At 50.4% G+C, this 8,299-nt stretch overlaps 1 long non-coding RNA gene across 3 annotated transcripts in view; it reads right to left on the bottom strand.

The window, feature by feature from the left end:
• Positions 1-2,900: 2,900 nt before the first annotated feature.
• LOC149127859 (uncharacterized) overlaps positions 2,901-8,299 on the bottom strand; it is a 35,448-nt gene continuing 30,049 nt past the window's right edge. For 2 of the 3 annotated variants that reach the window (XR_016229607.1, XR_016229609.1), the window contains one exon: positions 2,901-6,517. This is a non-coding gene — a long non-coding RNA (uncharacterized LOC149127859). The remainder of the gene's footprint in view (positions 6,518-8,299) is intronic. The other variant, XR_016229608.1, reaches the window with a different exon arrangement.

Below are 8,299 nucleotides of genomic sequence, written 5' to 3'. Positions count from 1 at the left end.
TCTCACCCGCAGCAGCCACACAGCAGTGATCCGAAATGGCTGCAGGGGGCTGCCAGCGGTGTGAGGGCAGCCAGCATGCAGCTGTGCCATGCAAATGGAAGTGGGAAGTCTAGTTGCAGGCAGAAATGGAGGCATTGTGGTAGGGGGCGGCGGAAATGGGGAGAGCCGAAGTAGAAACCTCAAACTTATCCAGAAAGTTACTGCCCTAGAAGCCTTTCCGCTGACAGGTGTGGCAGCAGGCAGGTTAAGCCTCTGTTTAGGACAGCAGCCTCCCTATCAGAGTGCCTCTTGGAGTCTCCTCTCCAGCTTCCTGCTGATGTGCAACCGGAGAGGCGGCAGGTGATGGCTCAGCTGCTTGGGAGACCCGGATGGAGTTCCTGCCTCCGGACTTCAAGCTGGCCCGGCATCGGCTGTTTCAGGCATTTGATGAGTGAGCCAATGAATGCAATACCTGTGTGTGTGTGTGTGTGTGTGTGTGTCTGCCTTTCAAATGAATGACATAATAAATAAGCCTTTTTAAGTGAAGACTTTCTCATGTTTCCCTCTAACAGTTACATGATGTTAGCTCTTACATTTGGATCTTTGATCTGTGCTGAATTGATTTTTGAACAAGGTGAGGGAATCTTGCAAAGGTGGAAATCCAGTTTTTCCAGCAGCATTTACTGACGAGACTGTCCTCTCTCCAGTGCACGCTTTGGGTACCTCTGCCAAAGATCAGTTACTCATCGGTGGATTCATTTCTGGGATCTCTGGTCTGCTCCATTGGTTCTATGTGTCTGTTTTATGCCAGTACCTGCTCCATTGGTTCTATGTGTCTGTTTTATGCCAGTACCTGCTCCATTGGTTCTATGTGTCTGTTTTATGCCAGTACCATGTTGTTTTGGTAACATGAGCTCTGAAATCTGGTATTGTGATGCTTCCAGCTTTTCTCTTTTTGTTGGGGTCCTTTGAGAGCTGACGGAGAGGACAGGTAGGCTCCAAACACTGAAACAGCATAAAGAGAATGAAAGATTGGTCCTGGCTTGATCGGTCGATGAATTGACGTATTGCTCTGTGTCCCACCGAAATGCGCCAGCACTACAAGGGAATCAAAAGTCACAAATAAAATAGAAATCGCAGATTTCAGCAGGGACCCAGGGATGTTCAAACACAAAATGACAAGTGCAAAAATCCGCAGGAAGGGCAGTTAAAGGATCAGCTTATTTTGCTGCACGAAGTGTGAAGATTCACCCAAAGGAGGGTCTTCAGGAAGTCTGTGGAGGATGCATGTTGCGGAAGAACTGTGAGTGGCTTTCGGAATTGTGAACTCCATTTTCTCACAAACGCGTTGAGGTCTCCTGCCTTGCTGACTTTGGAGAAGGGGTGGGGCCGGGCCTAGGGTTTCAGGGGCCTGTGGACACTGCTTCTTTGGGGACCTCAAATTGTGCAGTTTGAGAACTGAACCTTTTTGTTCTTTGGATGCCCTCCAGAAAAGACGACGCCTTTCACGGATCTGTGGTCAGTAGACCTGGGCTGCACGGAGAGGCAGAAAGGCGGAGCAAGGCCCCTGCTCTGGACTGGACGGGTGGGGAGAAGGCTGCTGGGAGGAGTCAGAGCCTCACTCAGCTCACAGTTTTCCCCGAGGCTGCCCTGCTCCTCCCAGGGTCCCCGAACGGTATCCAGAGTTGGTGAAGAAAGCTCACATCTCGTCTACTGGGAAGCTTGATGGAGGAGAGCAGTCCTCGGTGCCAGAAATGCCTGGCCAGGTCATCACAGGTGCACACCTGGAGGTCTTCCGCTCCACAGTAGAGATCATAAAATCCATTTCACAGGGAAGGTGTGGGCGCCATTTAAAAATGCACATGAATCTCCTGGCCTAGCGCTAGGGACAGACGCCTTGGCTGCCTTGCTGTTCCCTTGCTGCGTCTTTGTTCTGTGCACCTGGAGATCTGGGGTGGATCAGAGCCACTGTGACTCTGTGCATATGTGTAGTTTGCCCCATTGGAGTTACTAGGAGGTCGCACTGCAGTAGTTAGACTGGGGCCAGCCTGGGGGAATTTCTTTGCTAATGAAGCCGTGTTGGAAATTGTGTGTTGTTTTGGCCTCTTCCATTGCTGCCTGCCATGACAGGCTGCTGTGACAACCCAAGTGACTGGAGTCCGAGTCCATAGAATGATCCCACCCCCTCCTGCCACCGTCATGTTTCCGTCTTGCTTCCAGGTTTCTGGGGCAGATCGACTCTCTACCATAATAACACCAGATACAGAAACCCAGGCAGGAAAAGGTCATGTTTGGGGTCAGGCAGATCTTAGCCTAGTCTCGTTTACGCAGGCGGCACCATACTTGGAGAGCAGTGGCTGTCCGTGCAGTGACACAGAACTCTAGTGACGGACTGTGAACATCACCTACATCTCCTGTCTCCATAACTGATGAGAGCACCTATCATCAGTGTAAAAAGCTAAGGTCCTTGAGGCTGGTGCTGTGGCGCAGTGGCTTAAAGCCCTGGCCTGCAGCACCGGCATCCCATATGGGTGCTGGTTCTAGTCCCGGCTGCTCCTCTTCTGATCCAGCTCTCTACTATGGCCTAGGATAGCAGTAGAAGATGGCCCAAGTTCTTGGGCTCCTGCACCCGCCCAGGAGACCCGGAGGAAGCTCCTGGCTCCTAGCTCCTGGCTTTGGATCAGCAAAGCTCCAGCTGTTATGGTCATCGGGAGAGTGAACCAGCGGATGGAAGACCTCTCTCTCTCTCTCTCTCTCTCTCTCTCTCTTTCTCTCTGTCTCTCGCTCTACCTCTTTCTGTAACTCTATCTTTCAAATAAATAAAATAAATCTTTTTTTAAAAAAAGTCTAAGTTTCCTCAAAGAAGAGAATCACTAGGCGTGTTCAGTGAAATGGTAGATATGGCTGCCCCATTTGGAGTCCTAAAAATAAGAATTCAGCCCTGTTGGGGAGGGAAAAGGTTGCCCTTGGTGGCCTCCCTGTGTTGTGACTGAGCAGGAGAGGAAGAGCCAGGGCCGGGTCTCAGCGCAGAGCAGGGGCTTCACATGATGCCAGGAATGAAGCCCACAGCCCACACAGCAGCCGGGTGAGAGGAGCAGAGATGGTTTGTTCGCCACAACACCATAAGGTGCTCTTGGGAGAAGCCATGAGCCTTTCCAGGGACTCTGCTCTCGGGAGGATAAACATGTGGGGCTGGGGTTCTGGTGGTGTAGGCACAAGTCAAAGACCACCAAACACCACTAATGCTCCCATCAAGACACACTTGGCTTAACCTCCTTCCAGGAAAAGGCCCTTGAACCTCCAACTACCATCCATACACCATCAGTTTCTTAACTTCCCTGCAAAATGAGTTCCTGTTAAAACTACCATCACTTGTTTTGCTCTTCCCTGGGCTAAATGTTGAATGGCGGCTGTGTCTGAATGGAGACAACCATTCCATTTTTTCTTTCCTACCAGAACCCATGCACTCTAGAAGGACAAAAATCCCCCAACCAAGCCAAGACATTCCATGAAGTTGGACAACATTTTTCTCATTTTAAAAAAATTTATTTGTAAAGATTTTATTTATTTGAATAGAGTTACAGACAGTGAGAAGGAGAGATAGAGAGGAAGGTCTTCCATCTGCTGGTTCACTCCCTAGATGGTCACAGTGACTGGAGCTGGGCCAGGAGCCAGGAGCTTCTTTCAGATCTCCCACATGGGTGCAGGGGCCCAAGGACTTGAGCCATCTTCCACTGCTTTCCCAGGATATAGCAGAGAGCTGGATTGGAAGAGGAGCAGCCGGGACATGAACCAGTGTCCATGTGGGATACCTGAACCCATATGGGATGCCGGCACCACAGGCAGAGGATTAACCTATTGCGCCACAGCGCCCTCTCATTTGTTTTCTGTTTGTTTGTCTGTTTTTCAGCAGTTGAGCTCCAGAGTGAGAATCCATGGATCAGCAAGCGTAACCTCCACCGAGTGACAAAAGCGGAGGCGCGAGGAGGCGCAGACTATCATAGGTCACAAAGTTCTGGCCGTGTCTGCACTGGGAGGGGCGCTCTCCGCCCATTGCTCCCTCTGTCCCCGTGGCAGGGTTTCCCTTAAGGGATGCCAGGGAGCTGCCGTGCAGAGGAAGGCGGGTGCTTTGGAGCAGAGGTGGGCAGGCTGAAAAATGACTGTAGCCTTCTACACGAGGCGGACACCTCTGTGCCTGGGGTGAGAGCCGCCCTGGGTGGGTTGCAGGAGAAAGGCTGAAATGGAAGGAAAAACTCCTCTGAAATGAGAAAAATGCAATGCAACAGAAAGTCGCTCTCCCGCACGGGCAAACAGCCGCTGTGGTTGTTTGCTGCCGTTGAGCCCAAAGTCTCTTCCTGCCTCTGACCCTCTTCCTGCTTGATCTGAGGAACAGGCACGGTCAAGGTCCCTGTGAGCGCTTCAGAAGAACGACGGGGAGCCAGTTCAACCACACCAAGTGTGGGGACCCCTACACCAGGCCCAAGCAATTCCTTGGCATGAATCTGGAATTGCAAACAAGATAAGTCAGTCTTGGCCTGGACTTGGGACCAGAACTGGAGGTGAGAACATCCTGGAGCTATGGGCAGTCAGGCTGCCGGAGGAGAGCAGCCGACCCCCATAGGGAAGCAGGGAGCAGACCGGAAGACCCCCGCCATGTGGAGATGGTGCCCCATCATATTCCAGGCCCTGGTTGGAGTCTCTACCTGGATTCTGGTTGCCCCTGAAACCTTCCAATAACTAACCCCTGGTTGAGGCTGAAGTCCATTTGGACAGGGTTTCTGTTGTTTACCTCCCAAAGGGCCTTCAACTACACGCAGCAAAGGTGGTTCTTTATCCAGGCAGCTCAGCCATGCCTGTGTCTGAGGCACCGACCTCATGTCCCATCTTCTTGGTGTCGGCCACCCCCAGCGGCCACTTCCACCTTTTGACAGTTGGAGTTCCTCGTATCTGAGTTCCTCTGATCCTGTACGACCCCCAATGCCCTCTGACCCCTGTGTGTGGGAGCTGATTGTGTGTGAGACTGCAGGCGACTCACCCCGTGTGCTGACGGTGGGAATACTTGCTAAGACCTCAGGATCACTGATTGCATTCCGCACAAGCCGGATCATTGTGCAAGTGACCCCAGAGAACCTGTTCTTTCTCCATCCCATGTTTGCAACGCGTCATACAATGGTTCCTTTCTCAGCACCCCAGCCCACCTATGCAGAAGCCTCCTGTGTGAAGGAGGTCTTCAACCGAGCAGGGAGTGGAAGAGTCCGGCCCCCCTGGTAGAATTGCGTCCATTTACGGGGTGATAGGGTTGGACTAGAAGGGAGTTTGGAGTTGGGAGTCCCGGCTCTCCGAGCTGGCTCCACCATGGCCGAGCCTGTTAACTCACTGAGCTTTGGTTCTTAAAGTCACAAAATAAGAATTTTGCGGCTTGCAAACACTTTCAAACACCATCCCTTTGCATCCTCTTAACACCGCCACAGGTTTTTGAAAGTGTTTGCAAGCCGCAAATCCCTATTCGAATCGTGTTGTTATTAGGTGTTATGGTATCAGATTTTTTTTTTCCACACTACACTCAGATGTGCAAAGTCAATGTGACATCTTATTTTTCAGAAATGACCTAGATTTTCCCAGAAGCCTTTGCCTCTGTGGGGAACAACACCACTGCCAGTCCCAGCAGCATTGATTATGACAGGTGAGAGTCAGCGTGCTTTATAGACGTCTCTAATCCTCACACCTACCCTGGCAAGTGGGTGCCAATCTCATCTCCAACTGAGAAGGTAGGCCGGAAACTCAAACGTGCTAGGCAGCGGTATCCGAATTTGCTGCTCCGACAGTTTCTTTCCGGTTTAAAGCAGTCTTTCTCAAGGAGAAGCTCACAGTTCTGGCCCCCTCCACCGGCCTCCCCGAGGTGGCCCCTGGAGAGTATTCGAGGAGGGCTGCTGAGTTGTTGAGGTGGCAGAGGTGATCCTCTGTCCCCGTGTGTTCATGTGCCACACTGGTTACATTATACCCCATAAATATGCACACTGAGTGCTGCCCCCACTTAGGGACTCTCGGGCCCCCTCTAAGCCACACGGAGGAGATCCGCCCTAAGGCATCTTCCCCTCAATTTTACTGTGATGCAGTCAGCTCAGAAATGTGTGTGGCTGCCTACTGTATCCCAGACCCTGCTCTAGATGTTTGAGGTCAGGGAACCAGGCAAAGGCAGCCGCTGTAGTGGAGCTGACCTTCCCACAACCCCGTGACAGTGGAGGGGACACCTTTTCATTCTGGTCTCCCTGTCTCCTCTCCTGGAGGCGGAAGCCAGGCTCTCTAGTCTGCACGATGCTCCTCACCACAGTCCAGAGAGTGGAAGGTGTTGGCGTTCCACTTTCTTGTCCTCTATGGCAAGGACTTCTGCGGCTTCCCTTCCATCCCTTGCGAGGCTCGCTTCTCTCTCCATGACCCCCGACCGAGGCAGAGCTTGGTTCTTCCCATGCTAATGGGAAGTACAGGAGACCTGGGGATCTCTTCTCTCCTCGCAGAGCCAGACTGGGGAGACCATTGCCTGATAAATAGGCCAAGAAAGTCGACTTTGAGACTCAATGTCAACTAGCGAAGAGTGCATTCTTGAGGTCCTGCCCTGTATTTCCCTGGTTTCAGACCAGTACCCTGTCTCAGAGTGCAGTGTTGACAGAGAACAAAAGATGGAGGGGGAGAGTGAAAATACATCAGCAATCTCAGCAGGCAACCAGGACAAAGGGGGATCACGTGGTCGAGTCTCCCATCGCACCACACGTGCTGAAGGTGGATCATTCCCTGTAGCTTTCCCCACAGCTCTTTAAAACTGTGACACCCAGTAAATCTCTTGTTGAGTGAACAGTCTATCTATTAGAGAATGCACTCTCATGTCAGGGAATAAATTCTGAAGACTCTAGATGGTAATCAGGTCACCAAAAGCATGCACTTGGCTCTTAAAATGGGAATTTCAAGAAGTTTGTGCAAAGGGGAATTAAAAGATTGGTTTATTTTGCTGCAAAAAAATTTGGAATGCATGTATAGTTTTTCATAGTATGTATTTCCTGTGAACTTTTTGAAGATCCCTTGAACTTTATACCCCACATGGAGGAGTACACCCTTGAGAAAGAAGAGAAAACCAGGAGAAGTGTGATTACTAACCATTAATTCAGGGAAGACGGGAGTGTGGGATGCAGTTGCCTGAGGCTCTTCCCAAAAGAGATAGAGATTGAGATGAACACAGCAGAGGGCAGGAGAAAGAGCTAGTCTGAGAAGGAAGGCAGGAGTGGGCACAATCAGGTCCAATAGGAAGGACCAGAATAAAGAGGGTGGAGGAGGAGTGGTGCGAAGCGAAGCCAGATAGCAGGAAGGTGAACTTTCCCAAGACCTGAAACATCAGATAGAGGAATCCGGGCTTGAAATCAGTCTGCTAGGCCAGGCTAGGTGGTAAATAGACCCAAATATTATCCAACAAGATTGTAGTTCCTTTCTGGCTGATGTAGACAGAAGTCCAGTCTCATTGGTGGGCATCTTTTCTCTTTATAGCAATTCAGGGACCCAGCTTTCTAGGTCAATGCTCCCATCTCCCAAAGTTTTGTTGTCTGCATATAGCTTCTTTTATTTTTAATTGACTCATAAGAGGTGTACAGGAGCCAGCATCATGACGTAGTAGGTAAAGCCACCCACCTGCCATGCTGGCATCCCATATGGGTACCTGCTCAATCCCCGGCTCATCCACTTCCAATCCAGCCCCCTGCTAATGTGCCTGGGAAAGCAGCAGAAGATGGCCCAAGTACTTAGGTTTCTGCAGCCATGGGGGAGACCCAGAAGAAATTCGTGGCTCTTTGCTTCTGCCTGGCCCAGCCCTGGCCGCTGCAGCCATTTGGGGAGTGAACCAGTAGATGGAAGATTTCTCTCTGTGTCTCCACCCCACCCCGTAACAATGCCTTTCAAATAAATAAAATAAATCTTTTATAGAAGAGTTTACATATTTGTAGGGTATAACGTGATAGTCAGATGCATGTAAACAATATGCAATCATCAAATCAGAGTCAATTAGCATTTCTACCTCAAACATTTATAATTTCTTTGTATTCGGAAGCTTTGGATGCTTCTAGTTCCGTATAAAATATATGATAAATTTTTGGAACTAAAGCCATCCTACCGTGCTGTAGAACACTAAATCTTACTTTTCCTAGAGGGAAAGGAAAATAGAAGGAGGTTGGATAGCCACAGTTCTTAAGTGTTGCCTGTTTTACCCACATCATTCCCCTGCCCAGAGCTCAGTTGTCTGCTACATCTAAACATTTGGGAGACTGGGAAGTGTAGGCTG

This window comes from Oryctolagus cuniculus, chromosome 2 (assembly GCF_051225735.1).
Source record: "Oryctolagus cuniculus isolate XC-2025 breed Fujian yellow rabbit chromosome 2, ASM5122573v1, whole genome shotgun sequence".
NCBI lineage: Eukaryota > Metazoa > Chordata > Mammalia > Lagomorpha > Leporidae > Oryctolagus > Oryctolagus cuniculus.
The sequence above is the reverse complement of the archived record's forward strand: the minus strand, read 5'-3'. Positions and strand labels throughout refer to the sequence as shown.